Source organism: Rattus norvegicus, chromosome 3, assembly GCF_036323735.1.
Source record: "Rattus norvegicus strain BN/NHsdMcwi chromosome 3, GRCr8, whole genome shotgun sequence".
NCBI classification, from domain to species: Eukaryota; Metazoa; Chordata; class Mammalia; order Rodentia; family Muridae; genus Rattus; species Rattus norvegicus.
Window position 1 is genome coordinate 107,241,356 of NC_086021.1, and position 23,432 is coordinate 107,264,787.

Below are 23,432 nucleotides of genomic sequence, written 5' to 3' on the forward strand. Positions count from 1 at the left end.
AGGATTTATCGCTATTATGTGATAGGTACTTGGTGGGCCTTTAAAACTGGTTAGCAAAACAGAACAAGTTAGAATTGTAATCTAGATGAGGCATCCAAAGTAAGCAAAGAGAAATAGGCCATTCTGGTGAGAACTTTGAAAACTAGAAAGCAAATAGAAATATGAATAGTGAAGGTTTCAAAGCATAATAGAAAGTCTGAGTTTTCAAAGAATAGGAGAAAGTCCATTGAGATCTGGGCTAGCGGCCATTCACAATACATTTTGGAAAAGAGTCAAACTGTATTCTACTGTGTTGTGAAATTTTGAGTAATATAATAAATAATACAGTAAAATTTTTGGCAGAGGAAGATGCAATAACATACAGGCAGTATCATGATTAGTGCTCACTGTTTTCAGGTTGTCAATGATAGGAGAAAAAGTTATTATTTTGTGTAATGTGGTGAGGAAAACACTATGCACAGATTTGAAGGTGTAGAGAAATGAATGCTGACAAATCATTAAATAGATTAGTACCATTAAAGAGACAAGTGGTTCTCAGCAATGAAACAATAGAACAATGTTCCACTGGAGCAAAATCTGTCTACCCATCACAGATTATTTGGCAATTTTATATAGATTTGGTCCAAGATAGAGACATTCGGGAAGAACTCACAACTGATAAAATACCTCCATATGATTTGCCTATAGACAAGTCTGTAGGACATCTTTAGTGTTTACTGTAGAACGACCCAGTTTATTGTCAGTGAGCCATCCCCAGGCAAGGTGAGCAAGCCCTTGAGAACAAGCCAGACCACCATATTTCTTCATGGCTTCTGTATCTGTTCCTCCTTCTAGGTTTCTTTACACAACACCACTGGAAGATGAAATACAAGCTGTAATATGAAATATACCCCTTCATTCTCAAACTGTTTTTGCCACAGCTGTAGAACACTTAACTAACAGAGAATCCAACCTGTGATAGTGCAAATTCACCTAAAAGAGGAGCATCTGAAATGGTAATGCTACAGTAGGGAAACCTGCAAGAAAAGGTACAACTGGTTTCCCGTGTTAGCTGCCAATATGCCTAGAGCAGAGTAGAGTAGGAGTAAATGAGGCTATCTTGAGCTGAAAGCAGTTTTTGGCACTGCCTTTCAAGTGACAAGGTAGTAGGGTAACAGGGGCTTAAAACAAGGTTCCAGAAAACTGCTAAAATAAGAAATGTGAGATAGGAGCAGCTCACCCTCCAAAAGGCCCTCAAATATCATTGTGTGAAGCTGAGAAGCTAAGCTTAAGTTACAACAGAGCTTGTAGGACTCTAAAACATGATGTTTACCAAGAGAATGTGCAAACATAGAGTATAACTGGCCAAACAGAGAAGTTACAATATGATGCAGAAAGAAGATCTCCAGACAAGTAGAACTCACTAAGGGTATTATCATCAGATGATGCCACTACGAGCCCTATATGATGGACAAATTGCCTGTTGTACATTGTGCTTTCCCTGTTGGGTCTCTGTCTTATATTTTTCTGATAGATCTTTTTATGATCCAATCTTACCTTTTGAAATGAAAATATTTATGTTTCATTATAAAGTGGAAGTATTCCTTCTCTCTCTCTCTCTCTCTCTCTCTCTCTCTCTCTCTCTCTCTCTCTCTCCCTTCCTACCTCCCTTCCTCCCTTCCTCTCCCTCCCTCCCCCTCTCTCTCTTTCTTTCTCAAGGTATCTTTTAATACTCAAGATTGCCTTGAGTATTAAAAGATACCTTAGACCTCAGTATTTGAGAAATTTCAACTCTTGAGATTTGAGAAGAATCTTACAAATGACTTGATTTTATTTTTCATTTTAAAATGGCTATACGTCTCTGAGTACCAATGGTAAAAAAATTATAATTAAAAGGAATATGTTTAGGGACTGAAAGAAAAATCAGTAGTTCAAAGCACCCGCTCTTCTTGCAGAATAATTTTGGTTCCTAGAACTCACATGGTAATTCACAACCCTCTGTACTGAGAGTTGGCGGGAATCTGACCACTTCCTATTTCCACTAGCATGAGATATGCACATAATTACACACACATACTGGCACATGCACACATATACACAGAGAAGTAGATGTGCATGCACATGCACATTCACTCATGAACACCTATATGTTTATATGTGTGTGTGTGTGTGTTTGTGAGTGTGCAGCAAACGAAATGTTCATAAATATGACATAAAATAAATAAATAAATCTAAAAATGAATTTGAGTTATATGCTTTGTTGTCAAGTTGACAACTGGTAGATGTATAATAGCTACTTTTCATTGTAAACTTGACTGTATTTCTTGACATATGAGAGATGGCTTTGCATATATCTGTGAGGACATTTCCAGAGAAGCAGAACAGAGTTTCAGTGCCTGGGGTCTGAGAAAGAATCAAAGGGGAGAAAGGAAGGGGCCTTTTCCTCCAGTTGCTGATTGCATATGCACTATGACGAGTTGCTGTACTTCTACAATAATGGAGAGCTCGCCCCACCGCCCTGACTTTCATAAAATATGGTAACCGTCCAAACATGGAGAAAAATAAATGCTTTCTTCTTTAAGTTGCTTTTGTCAGCCATTTTCTTACAGAAAGGGTATAAATAGCTAACATGGATTCTACATAGTTTTATACTTGTATACTTTATCTTTTTATTGATTTTTTTAAGTTTCCTTATTAGTTATAAAGCATCGTGAATGAAGATACCTGGATAATATAAACCAGCATCACAACTCTATCACTTTTGTTGTCTTATGGGCAATTTCTATTAAATATTCCTTCTATATTCAATTTTTATATATGTAAAAGGAAGGTATGGATATATACCCCAAGGATTTCAATAATGACTAAATAATATAGTCTGTGAATAAGACTTTACATTAGAAGCTAACATGCTATATTCCTTAATAACTGTAACCTACTGCTGCTACTGTAGTACCAATCCAACATTTAATCTGATAGTTAATACTACAAGGATGCATTTCATGGTCATCAATAACTTCCCACATTTATGACCGATGTGTTTACTTAGAAAACTATACCAAGTTAGTGAGCGTATTTCAACCTACTCAACTGTAAAGTTGAGAATTAAAGCAGATATTAAGCATCTATTCAACAGACTTTATGTCAGTGCTATAGCCATGATGAGTTAGATACAGATGATCCTGCCAAAGTTAAATAGTATCAGATAAGTAAAACATATTTAATTCAAAAATATTAAAGTCACAAAAAGACAAAAAGAAAGATGGCATAAGAATGGTGGCACTTAATTTTATTAAACATTTGTTATTGTTTTTGTGTGTATGTTCATTTGTGTGTGTGTGTGTGTGTCTGTGTAAAGATTTTATTTTGCACTGTTTTCACATTCATGGGAAAGCTTTGTGAATATTAACATGACTTCTACAGAGATTCTTTGTTTTGATTACCTTCTATTCATGTGCTTATTTTGTCAAAATTAGGACACTAACATTAGTAAACTATTACAGTTAATTAAAAGATCCATAATTTTTGGGCTAATATCTATTTATCAGTGAGTGCATACCATTTGTGTTCTTTTGTGACTGGTTTACCTCACTTAGGATGATATTTTCTAGTTTTATCCATTTGCCTAAGAATTTCATGTAGTCATTGCTTTTAATAGCTGAGTAGTACTCCATTGTGTAAATGTACCACATTTTTGTATCCATTCCTATGTTGAAGGACATCTTGGGTTTTTTCCACCTTCTCGTTACTATAAATAAGACTGCTGTGAACATAGGAAAGCTTGTCATCTTGTTAAATGTTAGAGTATCTTTTGGGTGTATGCCCAGGAGTGGTATCACTGGATCCTCAGGTTGTACTATATCTAATTTTCTGAGGAATCAACAGACTGATTTCCAGAGTGGGTGCGATCCCACCAACAATGAAAGAGTGTTCCTATTTCTCCACATCTTTGCCAGCATCTACTGTCACCTGAGTTTTTGATATTAGCCATTCTGACTGGTGTGAGGTGGAGTCTCAGGTTTATTTTGATTTGCATTTCCCTGATGACTAAGGATATTCAACATTTCTTTAGGTTTTTCTTGGCCATCTGAGATTTCTTGGTTGAAAATTCTTTGTTTAGCTCTATACCTGATTTTTTTTAATAGGGTTATTTGAATCTCTGGAGTCTAACTGCTTGAGTTCTTTGTATATATTGGATATTAGTCCTCTATTGGATGTAGGATTGATAAAGAACTTTTCCCAATCTGTTGGCTATTATTTGGTCTATTGACAGTGCATTTGCCTTACAGAAGCTTTGCCATTTTATGAGATTGTATTTGTCAATTCTTGATCTTAGAGCATAAGCCATTGGTGTTCTGTTCAGGAAAGCTTGAAGTATCTAAGAAAAAAATCACAGATTATATGAAGCCCAAGAAGAAGGAAGACCAAATGTGGATGCTTCATTCCTTCCTAGAAGGGAGAACAAAATACTCAAGGGAGGAAATACAGGGACAAAGAGTGAAGCAGGGACTGAAGAAAAGGTCATCCAGAGACTACTCCATCTGGGGATCCATCCCATATGCAGTCACCAAACCCAGCCACTAATGTTGATGTTAATAAGTGCTTGCTGACAAGAGACAGATATGGGTGTCTCCTGAGAGGCTGTGGCAGAGCCCTACTGATATAGATAAAGATGGTTGCAGAACAAAGGGATGCCAATGGGGAGTTAAAGAAAAGACTTCAGGAGTTGAAGGGGTTTGCAACACCATAGGAAGAACAACAATTTCAACCAACCAAACCCCACCACAGCTCCCAGGGACTAAACTCCCAGCCAATGAGTACATGCGGCGGAACCCATGACTCCAGCCACTTATGTAGCAGAGGATGCCATTGTCCAGCATCAATGGGATGAAAAGCTCTTGGTCCCGTGAAGGCTCATTTCTCCAGTGTAGGGTAATGCCAGGGCATTGAGGTTGGAGTTGGTGAGGGGAATAGGAGCCTCCTCATAGTAGCAGGGGAGGGGGGAGGGGATATGGGAGATGGGAGAAAGGGAATAACATTTTTTAATGTAAATATGTAAGATATTCAAGAAAAACAAAATAATTAAATAAAATTCCACTAGTACCTCATCTCCTTTTTCATCAAAAACTTTTTTTCTTTCCCCTCTATGTTAGTACTGCATTCTACATTTAATTGTGGTATCTTTTTAGTTTTTATTCATCTGTGGCAATTTTTCAGTTTTTGAGTATTAAATATATACTTTTATTTTTTTTTTCGGAGCTGGGGACCGAACCCAGGGCCTTGCGCTTCCTAGGCAAACGCTCTACCACTGAGCCAAATCCCCAACCTTATACTTTTAATTCTAATGGAATTACAGCATTTTCTCCCTCCACTTTCCTTCTATTCATTACCCCAGCCGTTCCCAGGCTCCACTCTCAATTACTAACCTCTTTTTCTTTATCATTTTTACTTACCTAACAATCTATGTATACATACATACGTAGATGTATAATATTCAAATAAGATCTTGTGAGCCTATTTTTGTTGTTAGTGTGTATATAATTTCAGAGATGATGATTTTGCATTAAATAACTAATAAGAAGATCAGAGCTAATTCATTTTCTCCAAGAAGTCATTAGTTGCCTAGTTTTTGGAAGATTGAGACCCCAATAAATTTTTTCCCTTTATATTAATATATCTATTGATACTGCCATTTCATAGTTCAAGTTTTGTCTATGTGGCCATTTCTAGAAAGGACTGTTTCACAGAAAATTTCCTGGCATTCTGGCCATTAAATCTTTTTGCTTCCTTTCTATCAGCATTAATTGAGCTGTAGACGCAGAAAGTTTTATTTGTATGTAACCTCAAGAGCTGAGCTCCCATGACACCTGGTTCTTTACATTGTGTTCAGTTGTGGTTTTCTTTTTTTTAAAAAAAATATTTATTTATTTTAACACTCCAGAGTTTATTACCCTCCTGCCCCCCTCCAGGGTTTCACAACCCATACCTCCTCCCCGCTGCACTCCCCACCCCCATCACCATAAGGATGTCACCAACCCCACCCACCATGTCAGACTCTAAACTTCCTGGGGCCTCCAGTCTCTTAAGGGTTAGGTGCATCTTCTCAGACTGAACTCAGACCCGGGAGTCCTCTGCTGTATATGTGTTGGAGGCCTCATCTCAGCTGGTATATGTTGCCTGGTTGGTGGTCCAGTGTCTAGGACATCTCAGGGGTCCAGGTTAATTGAGACTGAAGGTCCTCCTACTGGTCCCCCCCCGAACTTAACTTCCTACAGCTATTTTCTAATTCAACCAGAGGGGTCAGATGCTTCTATTCCTTGGTTGGGAACAGACGCCACATAGCTTCAGTAATGGTATCAGGTCTTGGTGCCTCCCCTTGAGCTGGAGCCCATTTTGTACCTATCACTGGTCCTTCTTTTCCTCAGGATCTTCTCCAGTGTCATCCCAGCATTTCTTTCAGACATGAAGAATTATGGGGTAGAGTTTTGGCTGTGGGATAGCAAACCAATCCTTTACTTGATGCCCTGTTTTTCTACTGGAAGTGGTTTCATTAAGTCCCCTCTCCCCACTGTAAGGACTTTCAACTAGGTTTCCTCCACTTTGAGTCCTGAGAGTCTCTCACAGCACAGGTATCTGATACATTATAGAGAGTCTTTCCAACCATCTTCCTCTGTTTTCATTCTTTCTGCTGGCCCTCAGGGCTTCAGTCCTTTTTCACCAACCAATACCAGATCATGTCCCCCTCTCACCCAAACCCCATTCCCTTCCCTCCATTATCCCTCCCTCCCTACTTTAGTGGATGCTATCTTTACCCTCCCAAGTGGGACTGAGACATCCTCACTTGAACTCTTCAGCTAGCTGACTTTTTTGAGTTCTGTAGACTGTATCTTGTATATTCTGTACTTTTTTTTTAGGTGTGTGTGCTAATATTCACTTATTAAAGAGAACAAACCATGTATGCCCTTTTGAGTCTCAGTTACAGCACATAGAATGGTATGATCTAATTCTATCCATTTTCCTGCATCACTCAGGATGTCCTTGGTTCTTAATAGCTGAGTAGTATTCAATTGTGTAAATGAACCACGTTTTCTGTATTCCTTCTACTTTCACGGGGCATCTGGGTTGTTTCCATCCTCTGGCGATCACAAATAAGTTTGCTATGAAATAGTAGAACATGTACCCCTATGACATGGTGGGGCATCTTTGGAATATATTCCCAAGAGTGGTATTTCTGGATCTTTAGCTAGGTCTATTTCCAATTTTCTAAGGAACCTCCAAACTCCTCTGATTTCCAGAGTTGTTGTACCAGTTCGTAATTGAACCAGCAATGGAGGAGTGTTCCTCTTTCTTCACATCCTCAGGAACATATGTTGTCACCTGAGGTTTTGATCTTAGCCATTCTGACTGGTGTAAGGTAGAATCTCAGGGTCATTTTGATTTGCATTTCTCTGATCAGTAAGGATTTGAACATTTCTTTAGGTGCTTCTCAGCCATTCGAGATTTCTCTATTGTGAATTCTCGGTTTAGTTCTATACCCCATTTTTTGATTGGGTTGTTTGGTTTTTTGGTGATAAACTTCTTGATTTTTTTTATATATTTTGGATATTAGCCCTCTATCTGATGTGAGGTTAGTTAAGATGTTTTCACCAATCTATAGGATGCTGTTTTGTCTTATCGACTATGTCCTTTGCTTTACAGAAGCTTTCCAGTTTCATGAGGTCCCATTTATCAATTCTTGATCTTAGCGCATGAGTCATCCTAGTTCCGTTTAGAAAATTTCTGCCTGTGTCCATGAGTTCAAGGCTCTTTCCCACTTTCTCTTTTTCTAGATTCAGTGTATCTGGTGTTATGTTGCGGTCCTTGATCCACTTGGATTTAAGCTTTTTTTCATGGTGACAAATATGGATCTAATTTCATTTTTCCACATACAGAGATCCAGTTCGACCAGTGACATTTATTGAAGATGCTTTTTTCCCATAGTATATTTTTGGCTTCTTTGTCAAAGTTCAAGTGTGTGTAAGCGTGTAGTTTTATTTCTGGGTCTTCAATTCTATTCCTTTGTTCAACCTGTCTGTCTCTGTACCAATACCATGCAGTTTTTGCCACTATTCCTCTGTAGTAGAGCTTGAATTCAGGGATGGTGATTCCCCAGCCATTCTTTTATCCTTAAGAATTGTTTTTGCTATTCTGGTTTATGTTTGTTTGTTTGTTTGTTTTTGTTTTTGTTTTTTGTTTTTTTGTTTTTTGGCCTATCCAGATGAATTTGAGAATTGTTCTATGTCTTTGAAGAATTGTGTTGTGATTTTGATGGGGATTGCATTGAATCTGAAGATTGTCTTTGGTAAAATGGCCATTGTTACTATGTTAATTCTGCCAATCCATGAGCATGGGAGATGTCTCCATTTTATGAAATCTCAGATTTCTTTCTTTCGAGACTTGAAGTTCTTATTAAAGATCACCAGTGTAAGGGGAAGCCCTGGGTCCTGCTAAGACTGAACGCCCAATGAATGCGATTGTTGGGGGGAGGGCAGCAATGGGGGGAGGATGGGGAGGGGAACACCCATCAAGAAGGGGAGGGGAAGGGGCTGGGGGATGTTGGCCCGTAAACCGGGAAAGGGAATAACACTCGAAATGTAAATAAGAAATACTCAAGTTAATAAAAAAAGTCTTTTACTTGTTTGGTTAGAGTTATCCCAATTTATTTTATATTATCTATGGCTTTTGTGAAGAGAATTGTTTCCTAATTTATTTTTTAGCCTGTTTATTATTTGTATAAAGAAGGCTACTAATTTACTTCAGTTAATTTTATACCTGGCCACTTTGCTGAAGTTGTCAGTTGGAGAAGTTCTCTGGTAGAATTTTGGGGGTCACTAATGTATACTATCAAATCATCTGGAAATAGTGATACCTTTAATTTTTTGTTGCGAATTTGTATCTCATTGATCTCCTTTTGTTTTTCTTATTGTTCTAGCTAGCACTTTGAATACTATAGTGAATAAGTAGGGAGAGAGTGGGCATCCTTGCCTTGTTTCAGATTTTAGTGGGATAGATGCAAGTATCTCTCCATTTAATTTGATACTGGCTGTTGGTTTGCAATATGTTTTAATATGGGCCTTGAATTCCTGATCTCTCCAATCCTTTTAACATAAAAGGATGTTGTATTTTGTCAGATTTTTTGTTCTGCATCAAAGGAGATAATCATGATTTTCTTCTTTGAGTTTTTTTAAATGGTAGCTATGTTAATTGATTTTGTATATTAAACCAACTTTGCAACCCTGGGAGGAATCCTACTTGATCATAGTTAATGATGGTTTTGATGTGTTCTTAGATTTCGTTTGCAAGAATCTTTATTGAGTATTTTTGCATCGATATTCATAAGCGAGATTGGTCTGAAATTATCTCTTTAGGTAGGGTCCGTGTGTGCTTTAGGTATCAGAGTAATTGTGGATTCATAGTATGAATTAGGTAGTCTTCCTTCTGTTTCTATTTTTTTTTTATTAACTTGAGTATCTCTTATGTACATTTCGAGTGTTATTCCCTTTCCCGGTTTCCAGGCAAACATCCCCCTCCCCCCTCCCCTTCCTTATGGGTGTTCCCCTCCCAAACCTCCCCCCATTGCCACCCTCCCATCAACAGTCTAGTTCACTAGGGGTTCATTCTTTGCAGGACCCAGGGCTTCCCTTTCCACTGGTGCTCTTACTAGGATATTCATTGCTACCTATGAGGTCAGAGTCCAGGGTCAGTCCATGTATAGTCTTTAGGTAGTGGCTTAGTCCCTGGAAGCTCTGGTTGCTTGGCATTGTTGTACATATGGGGTCTCGAGTCCCTTCACGCTCTTCCAGTTCTTTCACTGATTCCTTCAACGGGGGTCCTATTCTCAATTCAGTGGTTTGCTGCTGGAATTCGCCTCTGTATTTGTTGTATTCTGGCTGTGTCTCTCAGGAGCGATCTACATCCGGCTCCTGTTGGTCTGCACTTCTTTGCTTCATCCATCTTGTCTACTTGGGTGGCTGTATATGTATGGGCCACATGTGGGGCAGACTCTGAATGGGTGTTCCTTCAGTCTCTGTTTTAATCTTTGCCTCTCTCTTCCCTGCCAAGGGTATTCTTGTTCCTCTTTTAAAGAAGGAGTGAAGCATTCACATTTTGATCATCTGTCTTGAGTTTCATTTGTTCAAGGCATCTAGGGTAATTCAAGCATTTGGGCTAATAGCCACTTATCAATGAGTGCATACCATGTATGTCTTTCTGTGATTGGGTTAGCTCACTCAGGATGATATTTTCCAGTTCCAAACATTTGCCCACGAATTTCATAAAGTCATTGTTTTTGATAGCTGAGTAATATTCCATTATGTAGATGTACCACATTTTCTGTATCCATTCCTCTGTTGAAGGGCATCTGGGTGTTTTCCAGGTTCTGGCTATTATAAATAAGGCTATGATAAACATAGTGGAACACGTGTCTTTTTTATATGTTGGGGCATCTTTTGGGTATATGCCCAAGAGAGGTATAGCTGGATCCTCAGGCAGTTCAATGTCCAATTTTCTGAGGAACCTCCAGACTGATTTCCAGAATGGTTTTACCAGTCTGCAATCTCACCAACAATGGAGGAGTGTTCCTCTTTCTCCACATCCTCGCCAACATCTGCTATCACCTGAGTTTTTGATCTTAGCCATTCTCACTGGTGTGAGGAGAAATCTCAGGGTTGTTTTGATTTGCATTTCCCTTATGACTAAAGATGTCGAACATTTCTTTAGGTGTTTCTCAGCCATTCGGCATTGCTCAGCTGTGAATTGTATGTTTAGCTCTGAACCCCATTTTTAATAGGGTTATTTGTTTCCCTGCGGTCTAACTTCTTGAGTTCTTTGTATATTTTGGATATAAGGCCTCTATCTGTTGATTCTTGATCTTAGAGCATAAGCCATTGGTGTTTTGTTCAGGAAATTTTTCCAGTGCCCATGTGTTCCAGAAGCTTCCCTAGATTTTCTTCTATTAGTTTGAGTGTGTCTGGTTTGATGTGGAGGTCCTTTATCCACTTGGACTTAAGCTTTGTACAGGGTGATAAGCATGGATCGATCTGAATCCCTCTACATGTTGACCTCCAGTTGAACCAGCACCATTTGCTGAAAATGCTATCCTTTTTTCATTGGATGGTTTTGGCTCCTTTGTCAAAAATCAAGTGACCATAGGTGTGGGTTCATTTCTGGGTCTTCAATTCTATTCCATTGGTCTATCTGTCTGTCTCTGTACCAATACCATGCAGTTTTTATCACTATTGCTCTGTAATACTGCTTGAGTTCAGGGATAGTGATTCCCCCTGAAGTCCTTTTATTGTTGAGGATAGTTTTAGCTATCCTGGGTTTTTTGTTATTCCAGATGAATTTGCAAATTGTTCTGTCTAACTCTTTGAAGAATTAGATTGGTATTTTGATGGGGATTGCATTGAATCTGCAGATTGCTTTTGGTAAAATGGCCATTTTTACTATATTAATCCTGCCAATCCATGAGCATGGGAGAGCTTTCCATCTTCTGAGGTCTTATTCAATTTCTTTCTTCAGAGTCTTGAAGTTCTTATTGTACAAATCTTTTACTTGCTTGGTTAAAGTCACAATGAGGTACTTTATATTATTTGGGTCTATTATGAAGGGTGTCATTTCCCTAATTTCTTTCTCTGCTTGTTTCTCTTTTGTGTAGAGGAAGGCTACTGATTTATTTGAGTTAATTTTATACCCAGCCACTTTGCTGAAGTTGTTTATCAGCTTTAGTAGTTCTCCGGTGGAACTTTTGGGATCACTTAAATATACTATCATATCATCTGCAAATAGTGATATTTTGACTTCTTCTTTTCCGATCTTATCAACTTGACCTCCTTTTGTTGTCTGATTTATCTGGCTAGAACTTCAAGAACTATACTGAATAAGTAGGGAGAGAGTGGGCAGCCTTGTCTAGTCCCTGATTTTAGTGGGATTGCTTCAAGTTTCTCTCCATTTCGTTTAATGTTAGCAACTGGTTTGCTGTATATGGCTTTTACTATGTTTAGGTATGGGCCTTGAATTCCTATTCTGTCCATGACTTTTATCATGCAGGGGTGTTGAATTTTGTCAAATGCTTTCTCAGCATCTAATGAATGTGGTTTTGTTCTTTCAGTTTGTTGATATAATGGATTATGCTGATGGTTTTCTGTATATTAAACCATCCCTGCATGCCTGGGATGAAGCCTACTTGATCATGGTGGATGATTGTTTTGATGTGCTCTTGGATTCGGTTTGCCAGAATTTTATTGAGTATTTTTGCATCGATATTGATAAGGGAAATTGGTCTGAAGTTCTCTCTCTTTGTTGGATCTTTGTGTGGTTTAGGTATAAGAGTAATTGTGGCTTCATAGAAGTTATTCAGTAGTGCTCCATCTGTTTCAATTTTGTGGAATAGTTTGGATAATATTGATATGAGGTCTTCTATGAAGGTCTGATAGAATTCTGCACTAAACCCGTCTGGACCTGGGCTCTTTTTGGTTGGGAGACTTTTAATGACTGCTTCTATTTTCTTAGGAGTTATGGGGTTGTTTAACTGGTTTATCTGTTCCTGATTTAACTTCGGTACCTGGTATCTGTCTATGAAATTGTCCATTTCCTGCAGATTTTCAAGTTTTGTTGAATATAGGCTTTTATAGTAAGATCTGATGATTTTTTTAATTTCCTCTGAATCTGTAGTTATGTCTCCCTTTTCATTTCTGATTTTGTTAATTTGGACACACTCTCTGTGTCCTCTTGTTAGTCTGGCTAAGTGTTTATCTATCTTGTTGATTTTCTCAAAGAACCAACTTTTGGTTCTGTTGATTCTTTCTATGGTCCTTTTTGTTTCTACTTGGTTGATTTCAGCTCTGAGTTTGATTATTTCCTGCCTTCTACTACTCATGGGTGTATTTGCTTCTTTTTGTTCTAGAGCTTTTAGGTGTGCTGTCAAGCTGCTGACATATACTCTTTCCTATTTCTTTCTGCAGGCACTCAGCTGTATGAGTTTTCCTCTTAGCACAGCTTTCATTGTGTCCCATAAGTTTGGGTATGTTGTACCTTCATTTTCATTAAATTCTCAAAAGTCTTTAATTTCTTTCTTTATTTCTTCCTTGACCAGGTTATCATTGAGTAGAGCATTGTTCAATTTCCACGTGTATGTGGGCATTCTTCCCTTATTGTTATTGAAGACCAGTTTTAGGCCGTGGTGGTCTGATAGCACACATGGGATTATTTCTTTCTTTCTGTACCTGTTGAGGCCCGTTTTTTGACCAATTATATGGTCAATTTTGGAGAAAGTAACATGAGGAGCTGAGAAGAAGGTATATCCTTTTGCTTTAGGATAGAATTTTCTATAAATATCTGTTAAGTCCATTTGACTCATGACTTCTCTTAGTCTGTCTATGTCTCTGTTTAATTTCTGTTTCCATGATCTGTCCATTGATGAGAGTGGGGTGTTGAAATCTCCTACTATTATTGTGTGAGGTGCAATGTGTGTTTTGAGCTTTAGTAAGGTTTCTTTTACGTATGTAGGTGCCCTTGTATTTGGGGCAAAGATCTTTAGGATTGAGAGTTCATCTTGATGGATTTTTCCTTTGATGAATATGAAGTGTCCTTCCTTATCTTTTTTTGATGACTTTTAGTTGAAAATTGATTTTATTTGATATAAGAATGGCACCTCCAGCTTGCTTCTTCTGACCATTTGCTTGGAAAGTTGTTTTCCAGCCTTTCCCTCTGAGGTAGTGTCTGTCTTTGTCTCTGAGGTTTGTTTCCTGTAGGCAGCAGAATGCAGGGTCCTCATTGCATATCCAGTTTGTTAAACTATGTCTTTTTATTGGGGAATTGAGGCCATTGATGTTGAGAGATATTAAGGAATAGTGATTATTGCTTCCTGTTATATTCATATTTGGATGTGAGGTTATGTTTTTGCTTTTCTTCTCTTTGTTTTGTTGCCAAGACAATTAGTTTCTTGCTTCTTCTAGGGTATAGCTTGCCTCCTTATGTTGGGCTTTACCATTTATTATCCTTTGTAGTGCTGGATTTGCAGAAAGGTATTGTGTAAATTTGGTTTTGTCATGGAATATCTTGGTTTCTCCATCTATGTTAATTGAGAGTTTTGCAGGATACAGTAACCTGGGCTGGCATTTGTGTTCTCTTAGGGTCTGTATGACATCAGTCCAGGATCTTCTGGCCTTCATAGTTTCTGGCGAAAAGTCTGGTGTGATTCTGATAGGTCTGCCTTTATATGTCACTTGACCTTTTTCCCTTACTGCTTTTAATATTCTTTCTTTATTTTGTGCGTTTGGTGTTTTGACTATCATGTGACAGGAGGTGTTTCTTTTCTGGTCCAATCTATTTGGAGTTCTGTAGGCTTCTTGTATGCCTATGGGTATCTCTTTTTTTAGGTTAGGGAAGTTTTCTTCTATGATTTTGTTGAAGATATTTACTGGTCCTTTGAGCTGGGAGTCTTCACTCTCTTCTATACCTATTATCCTTAGGTTTGATCTTCTCATTGAGTCGTGGATTTCCTGTATGTTTTGGACCAGTAGCTTTTTCTGCTTTACATTATCTTTGACAGTTGAGTCAATGATTTCTATGGACTCTTCTGCTCCTGAGATTCTCCCTTCCATCTCTTGTATTCTGTTGGTGAAGCTCGTATCTACAGCTCCTTGTCTCTTCTTTTGGTTTTCTATATCCAGGGTTGTTTCCATGTGTTCTTTCTTGATTGCTTCTATTTCCATTTTTAATTCCTTCAACTGTTTGATTGTGGTTTCCTGGAATTCTTTCAGGGAGTTTTGTGACTCCTCTCTATGGGCTTCTACTTGTTTATTTATGATTTCCTGGAATTCTTTCAGGCATTTTTGCGATTCCTCTCTGTAGGCTTCTACTTGTTCTCTAAGGGACTTCTTCACGTCTTTCTTGAAGTCCTCCAGCATCATGATCAAATATGATTTTGAAACTAGATCTTGCTTTTCTGGTTTGTTTGGATATTCCATGTTTGTTTTGATGGGAGAATTGGGCTCCGATGGTGCCATGCAGTCTTGGTTTCTGTTGCTTGGGTTCCTCCCCTTGCCTGTAGCCATCAGATTATCTCTAGTATTACTTTGTTCTGCTATTTCTGACAGCGGCTAGACTGTCCTATAAGCCTGTGTGTCAGGAGTGCTGTAGAACTGTTTTCCTGTTTTCTTTCAGCCAGTTATGGGGACAGAGTGTTCTGCTTTCGGGCGTGTAGTTTTTCCTATCTACAGGTCTTCAGCTGTTCCTGTGGGCCTGTGTCTTGAGTTCACCAAGCAGGTCACTTGCAGCAGAAAAGTTGGTCTTACCTATGGTCCCGAGGCTCAAGTTCGCTCGCAGGGTGCTGCCCTCGAGCTCTCTGCGGCGGCAGCAACCAGGAAGATCTGCACTGCCGTTTCTGGGAGCTTCAGTGGACCAGGGTTCCAGATGGCATTTGGTGTTTTCCTCTGGCGTCTGAGATGTGTGCAGAGTACAGTCTCTTCTGGTTTCCCAGGCGTGTCTGCCTCTCTGAAGGTTTAGCTCTCCCTCCCATGGGATTTGGGTGCAGAGAACTGTTTATCCGATCTGTTCCTTCAGGTTCCGGCGGTATCTCAGGTGCAGGGGTCCTGCCGCTCCTGGGCCCTCCCCCACGGGAACCCAGAGGCCTTATACAGTTTCCTCTTGGGCCAGGGATGTGGGCAGGTGTGGGCAGTGTTGATGGTCTCTTCCGCTCTGCAGCCTCAGGAGTGCCCACCTGACCAGGCGGTGAGGTCTCTCTCCCATGAGGTCTGGGAGCAGAGAGCTGCTGCGGGCCAGGATCTGTGGGTGTGGGACTCCCGGTAAACACAGGAAGTGCCTGGTCCTAGAGGAATTCTGCCTCTGTGTGTCCCGAGTTCACCAGGCAGGTCTCTTGCAGCAGAAAAGTTGGTTTTACCTGTGGTCCCAAGGCTCAAGTTTGCTCGCGGGGTGCTGCCCACGAGCTCTCTGTGGCGGCAGCAACCAGGAAGATCTGCGCTGCCATTTCCGGGAGCTTCAGTGCACCAGGGTTCCAGGTGGCATTTGGTGTTTTCCTCTGGCGTCTGAGATGTGTGCAGAGTGCAGTCTCTTCTCTCTGTTTCTATTTTATGGAATACTTTGAGGAATATTGGTATCAAGTTTTCTTTGAAGGTCTCGTAAAATACTGCACTGAACCCTTCTGGCCCTGGACTTTTTTTGATTGCGAGGTTTTTAATGACTTCTAATTCCTTATGGGATATGGGCCTGTTCAGGAAGTTCATCTGCTCTTGATTTAGCTTTGGTATATGGTATCTGTCTAGAAAACTATCCATTTCATCTAGATTTTTCAGTTTTATTGAGTATAGGCTTTCGTAGTAGGATCTAATGATTTTTTTTAATTTCTTCTGTTTTATGTCCCCCTTTTCATTTCTGATTTTGTTAATTTGGATACTTCCTCTGGGCTCTTTAGTTAGCTTGACTAGGGGTTTATCTATCTTGCTGATTCTCTTAAAGAACCAGCATTGGTTTCACTGATTCTTCATATTGTTCTTTTTGTCTCTACTTGGCTGATTTCAGTCCTGAGTTTAACTATTTCCTGCTGTCTACTCCTCTTTGGTGAGTTTGCTTCTTTTTTTGTTCTAGAGCTCTCAGGTGTGCTGTTAAGTTGCTACTGTAAGATTTCTCCGGTTACTTTACCAGTGCACTTAGTGCTATGAATTTTCCTCTTTGCACTGTTTTCATTGTATCCCATAGGTTTGCATATGATGTCTCACCATTTTATTAAATTCTATGAATTCTTTAATTTCTTTCTTTATTTCATTCTTGACCAAATTATCATTGAGTAGAGAGTTGTTCAGTTTCCATATGTATGTGTGCTTTCTTTTGCTTTTGCTGTTATTGAAGACCAGCTTTAGGCCATGGTGGTTTGATAGGGTGCATGGGATTATTTCAATCTTCTTGTATCAGTAAAGGGTTGTTTCGTCACTAATTATACGGTTGATTTTAGACAAGGTACCATGCAGTGCTGAAAAGAAAGTATATTCTTTTCTGAAGTGTTTTATAGATACCTGCTAAATCCATCTGGTTCATAACCTCTATTAGTTTCATTGTGTCTCCACTTCTCTAGATAGATGTTAGATTCTTCCTTGGTAAAGGATATCAAATTATACCAAGGTTGTCTGAAACCTCTCTCTCTCTCTCTCTCTCTCTCTCTCTCTCTCTCTCTCTCTCTTTCTCTTTCTCTCTGTTTCTATATCTAGTTAATGTTAAAAGAGGTAATGGATTCTAAAAAGCAAGGACTGGGGCATGGAAGGATTTTGAGGGAAAAAGGAAGGGAATAAATATTACATTGTAATTTTAAAAACTAAAAGAAATAAAAATTAAAATTACTAGCAATTTTAAGTGATAAATATTTTTTTAAAAATAAGTGAATGACCTCCATACAACAATAGAATAACCAAACACTATCATAAATGAGAAACTTCCTTTTGAGTGGTTGGTTAAGGCATCCAATAACTCAGAAATGATGAGCTCACAGCAGCTATAGTTCCTAGACAGACCTATGCAAAACCAAGCAGCTAAACTATCTAGACTGTCCTACAACTTTCCATCTCTGGCTGCAAGGAAGAAAAGTTCACTAATTTTAAGGGAGTAATACCTCCCTTGTTGACTCTACTCTGCTAGTAGATGGACTAATGCCCATGTGTAAATGTGCAACACAAATTTGACTATGCAGGTTGTAAAAAAAGATGTAGAGAAATTACTAAGTTGAGATGGGAGAAGAGTTGTAGTAGGGTATATGCATATTTGACTTTTTCTAAAAATGTGCCAAGTGGCAATGTGTGCTAAAGATTGGGGAACATACTCCTTTACCTCTTGTTACAATGAAAAATGCCAATGTTCTGGGCATTATGTCAGCATCTCCCAGTAGAATGGCATTATACCTATTGTGAAGCCTGAAATTATCCCTGATGGGGATCATGATTTGAAGCCTGGCCAGTATGTACCTGAGAAGATACTAGCACATGTCTACAGGGCTCTGAGTGACCACCATGTCTATCTGGAAGGCACAATGCTGAAGCCCAGCATGGTTACACTTGCCGTGCTTTCACCCAGAAATTTTCTAGTAAAGAGTTGGGCCATAGCAACTATAATAGCACTTCATTGCACAATGCCCTCTGGTTTCCCTGGGCTCACTTTCCTCTCTGGATAGCAGAGTGTGGAAGAGTCATCCATCAACCTCAACTCTATCAACTAATGTCCCCTGATGAAGCCATGGGCCTTGGCTTTCAGGCCTATGACTGAGGCCTGTAAGCTTCTGCTCTAAAGGCCTGGGTGGGAAGAAGGAGAGCCTGAAGGCAGACGAGGAGGAGTGCATCAAGCGAGCCCTGGCCAACAGCATCACTTATCAAGGAAAGTGTACCCCCACGTAATGAGCCACAGTCAGTGAACCTCTCTTCATCTCTAACCATGCCTACTAAGCTGTTCCATCAACATTCCAGACCCTTGCCTACCCACTTGCTCTTGAAGACAGGCCTTGAGGCTCTTTTTTAATCACTCTGGCTGCCATTGTATGTGTGGTGTTTTCTGTGAATGTTAAATTTGCCATCCCTTCCAGCCCACTGCAAATAAACAACTATTTAAGGGGGGAAATTAATAAAATATTTTCAAACTATATCGTAGAGGGGAAAGCAATATAAACAGAATAATGACTATATACAAAGAATTAGATGAATTATTATCTGTCAGGATAGTTTTATGTCAACTTGACATAAGCTAAAGGCATTTGAGAGGAAGCAACTTCAATTAAGAAAATGGCTCCATAATACAAGACTGCAGGAAAACCTGTAGAATATTTTTTTAATTAGTCATTGATGGGATAGGCACCACCTCATTTTGGGCAGTGCCATCATCATCCCTATAGTTTTATAAGAATGAGTAGCACTCTTTCATGGTCTAAGCATCAGTTACTGCTACCAGGTTCCTGCACTGTTTGAGTTCTTCTCTTGACTTTAGTGATGAACTGTGATGTGGAACTGTAAGCCAAATAAATCATTTTAACCCATCTTACCTTGGGTTACGGTGTTTCATCACAGCAATAGTAACCCTAACTAAAACAAAACCAACCAATCAAAAATAAACCTCAGTAACATCCTTAAATAAGGTTACAGAAATGTGATACATTTTGAGATAGAACCATGATTTGTAGGTCCAAATCAGTAACCATGTTTGGTGTTTTACATCCATAGAATTCACCATTTACACATAATTCAGTGATCTCTCTAATTGATATGCTAAATTATCCTAGTTAATATTCTAAAATAGAATAGTTTTAAATAACTGAAAAGTTCTAGGCATAATGCCAGAATTGTAAAGCCATTTTCAAATTCTATGTAACTAATTCATTTCCCAGGATCCTCTTTCATCTAGGAATTGAGTAAAAATTACCAAAGAAACATCATATTTTCTTCTTCTACAAGGCAGTTTTACTGACACTTAACATTTGATGCCACTGAATGAAAATGGTACACAACTGATATCAAAATGGAAAAAGCCAATCTCCAGATCATATTTTAAATAAATAGAGCTTACAATCCCTTAGCGAGATGAATAAGCTTCTCTGCTTTATTGGCTTTGGAAAAAGTTGTAGATATAAACATAGATTGGCTGATGCAGCAGAAATCCTGCAGTTTAGTAGGTTCTGAGATATTATATTGCCCTTGCTAAAATACACCCATAACATCTACTATTCATTTATGAAATTAAATATGCCCTGTAATTTTCATGGAATGCAGAAGATGTATTTTCATGTGCAGATGCTGCTTCAGAATAATTTTACCTAGCTAAATGTCCATGAAGTTGTTTTATTCTCTCATGATTCCTTATTATGAAGATATCTCCTGTATAAACAGATGCTAACTTTTTCCTCTTTAAATCATCTAGGCAATATAATGGGATATTTGCATCCACATTCAAGAATTTGGCAAGAAGACTTGGATCATGCTGAATAGATATTTAAATGATGTTTACAGAAAAACATCTTATACTTAAACTGTAATGTTACAGGAAAGAGAAAAATATAAAATTATATGCACAATTTTGTGATTTTTATAACATGACTTCAAGTTCTTCAGTAATTTTTTTCTGCCAAGAAAGAAAGTCTAAGAAACCAACTTTACTGGTTATTTTGCAAAAAGAGCAATAAAGTTATATAGGTAGTAAAATCAGAAATATGTGTAATGAGAAAATTGTGATTATTTCTGTAATAAAAAATTGGAAATTTTCTAAAGGTTGTGCTTTAAAGTTTCACTCTATCTTCAAGTATTCTCTGTGAAGTTGTGTTATTTTTAAATTTTAATTGGTAAGGAGGTAGGAGTATTTGAAATTGTTACAACATGTATGAAAGAATGTAATTGGTAGGATACAAGATCTTTTTAGCACAACAAAGCTATGACTGCTTTAATCAAGGGAAAATAGAAAAAGTATGAATATGTGTCTTCTGAGCATAATCAGGATGTACAGTCCTTCTGACAACAACACACAATATTAGATTTCTTTATATTTGCCTGATAGAGAAAGGCTTTAAAATTCTCTTTCAGAGCCTGCTATGGCCAGACTTCCATGCAAGGTGGTTTTTGTTTATTGGTTTGTTTGTTTTTAAAGGATCAATTTCCTCTGCTACTTCAATCCCTCAAGCCTAGAGCCTAGATATTATTGTACATGCAAAATTTGAGCTTCTATGGCCTTTTTGAATTCCTCACTGACAAAGTCTTTATGTACAATAGTGGTTTTTTCCTGTGCTGCTGGTGAATTGCAGCTACTACTACAGTAGCTTCTGAAAGACCAATGTTACACATGAGGTTCTCTGCGAACATCAGGACAGAAGTTGGGTTCATCATGACTTAGAAGCTGACTTTGCTTCCCACTCCTAGACTTTGATACCAGGATGTTTATTTTACACAGATTTGAGTACAGTGAAAAAACTGTGTTCTATAGATTGACTGCTTGTATTATCGTAAGGGCCTATAGGAGGGTTTCATGTTCTCATGCACATAGTGCAGAGGTCATTAGGCTATTAATCACATCCATTCCCAACTTTCTGGTTTCCCGAGAGCTTATCTCTGAACACAAAGACTTTGTGCCCTCTACATCAACATTTTCAGGAGTATTATATCAGGGGGATTATATTCATTTAAAATTTAGAGTGAACAAATTTTATTCAAAACAATATTAATAGAGACCTAAAGTACATTGTGTACTAATTATTCAACTAATTAAAAATAGCTTAATTTTTGTACTTTCTAGTTTTTGTTATTCTTACCAAATATATAGTATTATATTTGATGATATAATCTTGGGAGGATAATCTAAGGAAATTATTAATATAATTATTATTGGCAAAACTATCCCTGATTGGGAGTCATCAAAAAATCAATGTCTAAATCCAAGTTTAAATATTGATGTCCTGGGTAATGGCTCATTATGCAAATTATTTACTATTCACATGGATCAGTGTTAAGATTACAAGAATCCATAAAAATATCTAATGGATCTGGCATCCCACTTTAATTGCAGCATAAGAATGCAGAGACAGTAAGACTAAACATATCTTCAAACTTCTAGTGTAATAAAGAGATATTGTTTCAGTGAATGAGATGGAAGAACAATGGAAGATTTTTCTAAACATCAACATCAGGCCACCGAATGAGTACACATACCCATGCAAAGACACTCACCCATGCGAAGACACACACACGTGTGTGTATGTCTGTGTGTGTGTGTGTGTGTGTGTGTGTTTTCATACACAGGCACACACAAATGTTGAAGAAGAGAAAAATTGATTAACACTTTTATGCCTATGATCAAAATAAAAGTATAAAGGTAAAAATTAAATGGTAGCACATAGAGGAAAACTGATAATTTTTTAAGAAATGACAATAACTTTTACTCTATGGAATTAGTAATGTGCACTGGTATTTGTCATTATAGGGGCACATGCACAGTATTTGATGGTAATAGTTTATATTATACCTTTGTTACATCTACTTAAAATTTTATATAACTCCAATAAATGGCCCCATAGGTCCCATGAAAAATATTCCCCCATCCTGTGGAATCTAATTTCATCTAAACTTGCCAGGAAATTAATTTTAATGTCTTATCATGCTGTCTTCATGCTGACAGAATCCATACTGAAGTTAATGAGACAGGGCTCTCTGAGGAATATCTGAGATGTTTAAATTCTACTCAAACAGCAAGAGTTCAAAGACCTGGGCTTCATAATTTCCTCTTCACCAACCTTTATAAGAAAATGACATAAGTTATATTAGACTTTACTCTTGGCATAGCATTTTTTGTAGATCTGAGACTATATATGGTGTGTATCCATCTTTGAAGTATCATTCAGTAAGTTTTCCATACCCCAGAATCCTCAATGGAACATCTATCCACTCACGACCCCCTCCTTCTACCCTCTGGCAACCACTGATCTTTTTCACTCTTCTCATAATTCTGCCTTTTTCAGAATGTTGTGCAGTTTTAATCATAGTTTGTATCCTTTGAACATTCTGATTTAAGTTAATAATTTATGTGAAATTCTTTCTTGTGGTTTCATGTTTTGTTTCATTTCTTTTATAGCCCTGAATATTATCCTATTGTTTGGATATGAGGCAACTTATTTATATACTGATAAAGAGATTATTCCTATGTTGTAGCAGTCATTAGCTTGCTGTTATTGGGACTGAAAAGATTTGTCAATGGCGAAAAACAGCTGTTGGTCTTTCAGAAAGACCAGATTTGTTTCCCACCATGCACCTGGGAAGAGAAATCATATGTAATTCCAGTTCCCAGGGTTCTGATTCCCTCTTCTTTTCTCTGGTCACTGAAAGTAAGTGATGCACTTACGTATAGGCAAACAAAACACACGTCCATGGAAAATAAAAGATAAAAGGTGCATCCTTTTCATCTGGCCCAAACTTTTTCATTCCTTTGGATAAAAATGAAAATGTGAATGCTCCCTAACTGACACAGCAGCAGCATAAGGGGTCTGGACAGCTATTCCTAAACTATCTAGAAAAACTGTACAACTTTCCATTCCCATAATCAGAATTTCTGTTTTAGAATGATTTGTTCCTGAATATACTAAGCTTAGTTAGAGTGATAAGACCAGGCTTTTTCTGAGCCCCTTTCCTTTAAGTCAAAACAGGAAGTGTGTGTGTGTGTGTGTGTGTGTGTGTGTGTGTGTGTGTGTGTGTAATACTGGTTTTTGTGATACTTAATATAAAAGAAAATAATTCATTTTGCCAAAATATGAACTGATTGGATAGACCTTTAGAAAGGACTGTGTGCTCTGTGTGTGTGTGTGTGTGTGTGTGTGTGTGTGTGTGTGTTAATTTCAAAAGTAAAAGAACTGAAATAAAAGTTATTTTGATGTGTGTCTAAGAAATGTAAAA

General features: G+C 38.1%; 1 pseudogene; it reads left to right on the forward strand.

Annotated features, from left to right (window-relative positions):
* The window catches only part of Aldoa-ps9 (aldolase, fructose-bisphosphate A, pseudogene 9), a 34,102-nt pseudogene extending 15,641 nt beyond the window's left edge, over positions 1-18,461 (forward strand).
* The last annotated feature ends 4,971 nt before the right edge of the window (positions 18,462-23,432 follow it).